Source organism: Marmota marmota, unplaced genomic scaffold (assembly GCF_001458135.2).
Source record: "Marmota marmota marmota unplaced genomic scaffold, marMar, whole genome shotgun sequence".
Classification (NCBI taxonomy): domain Eukaryota; kingdom Metazoa; phylum Chordata; class Mammalia; order Rodentia; family Sciuridae; genus Marmota; species Marmota marmota.
Genome location: NW_026000142.1, coordinates 31208361 through 31210740, shown reverse-complemented (window position 1 = coordinate 31210740; position 2380 = coordinate 31208361).

The following is a 2380-nucleotide window of genomic DNA, read 5'->3' as shown; positions in this document are numbered from 1 at the left end:
ATATAGCGATAGACACATTCTTGTTCCATCATTCATTCAAAGGCCAAACAGGTATATAGTAAGTTTTTCCTATTCCTGAGCACTGAAAACACAAACCTGAGTTAGACAATAGGGAAAGACTCATGTAACTTAATCATTACCTTCCATATCATGAGGGATGCCATAATAATGTTGTATACAGAATGATAATATTCTTGCATAATAATAAGAAGGAGTTATTAACTATCTGGAGAAAGTCATAAATGGCTTCTCTGAGAAAGTGATATGTAATATGGTTCCTGAAGAATGAATGGAGCTTTACAAGGAAGAAATGATAGGGGCATTTCTGGGAACAATACCACGTCTGTAAAATAAATGAAAATACTGAAAAAAACTAATGAAAAAGTCTTAATCTCACTGAATGCATAGTATATGAGGGGGTAAAGAAGCAATGAGCAAAAAGTGAAATACTGCATTCTGAGTATTTTGACTCTAGTCTGTAGGAAGAGCATGTTAGTAGAAGAGTGATGTAATCAGGTTTGTAAAATAGAACTGTTTGATAGTGGATAGAGAGGATAGATTGCACCATGCAGGCAATCCCCTACACTTGCCAGCTGTTCATGAGAGGTCCCTGTAGATACATGTATAAAGATGCTTTAATTCTTATGGGAAAACTTTATAACATTACATAGGAATCTTACTGCTAGTGTTGATGCAGAACAGAACTCAGCACAGGATAGGTTACTTCCGAAAATATTTAAATGATAATCTCAAGGGGTATACAATATGAGGGTTTACAAAATTCCATTCTAGACCTTGAGTTATTTAATGAGGTATCCTAAGTAATTCTAAAACAATATCAAATATTTGTTGAGTGCGTCTCATATATCCTGTACTGTGCTAGTTCCTTTTATGCATTACCTCATATACTCCTCGTAACAGTTCTGAGGTAGTTACTATAACTTTCCGCATATTATAAATGAAGAAAATGCTATCTAGGGAGGTTAAATAATAGCTCATAGAAAGAAAAGCATTTTTGATTCAGGTACCTTTAATTGCACATGCAACACTACACTGCTTCATTAAATATCTGGCACACATTGGCATTTGCAGCATTTTGTGATTAAGGCACAGCTCACATCTGAAATGTTTTCTCTTCTACAGGTTTGCACCTTACTGTAGTTTGTGCACTGAAATATTCTGGTTTTTCAGATTGAAAGATAAATTGAGTTTATTGTGTTAAGAAATGGGAAGGATCTGGGATTTTGTCTTCCTTGAAAGATGAGAGATTGTCTCTCCTCAGGTTCCAGAACACTGTTACAAGATATAAAACACTTAGTTCAAGTACAAAAGACATTGTTACTCATGAGACTTGCAGAAATCAGAATGTTAACATTCACATTGGTTCCTTAAGTCCCAAATTCCAAAAGGTAAGACAAAGAGGACCAAATGACATCTGCACATGCAGTAGGTTGATTGGAGGAGAGAAACTTTGAGCTTAGGGAACTGAAATTCTGATATAATAGAAGAAATAACAATAAGTAGAAAGGAGACAAAAGGAAGAACAGAGAAATCTAATTTTAATTTAAGGTTCTTCTTACCTTTAAAGGTCTATCACTCCCCTAGGTCTGTCATTCCAAAATTTCTAGGAAATCTGTAAATTGTATTAGAGAGTTACCATAAACTCACTCAGTTATAAAAATCACCTTGTGCCCTATTAACTAGCTCATGCAATAAATAGATCAAGTGAAGACAGAAGCAACATCTGAAGAAACTTATAATTTAGGGGATTTTCCAATATTATCTGTGGTGAGCCGCTTCTGCCGTTTATGCAAATTATGGTCACCATTACATGATGGCGCTGGCTCCGCTGTGGTCTGTGACAAACAACTCCTTGTTTGGGAGAGTTGGCGCATGACTTTTCATCACTCTATGAGAAAGCTCCACGTGGCTGCTTTGCATTGGGGCTTGAGATGCTTTATTAAGGCTGGGAGGGGCATCCGAGGGGAGAAGAAGAACTATCAGGGGCCTGAATAAAGTTGTTGAAAGAAGATTCTTGGGTTGCGTCTTTCTTGCGGGCAAGAAGTCGCGCGCAACAACGCAACAAGTGGTGCCGAAACCCGGGAATCAGAACTTTCAGCAGTCAGGGGGGTGCACCGTAGTCCCAGGTAAGTGGGACCCGCGATCAAAGCGGGAAATCGTCCCAAGTAAGTGGGATCCGCGACTAAAGCGGGGCAGCAGCTGCATTGTGTACTTTCGCTTTTACTTTCGCTTTTGTTTTCTGTGTTTGTCATTTTGTTTTTGTGTTTTTGTGCTTCTTTTGTTGTTCTGTCATGGGTGCCGCACCTTCCAGTCCGCTTCTTCTGGCCCTAGATGGCCTGTTACGTTCTAAAGGTCTGGA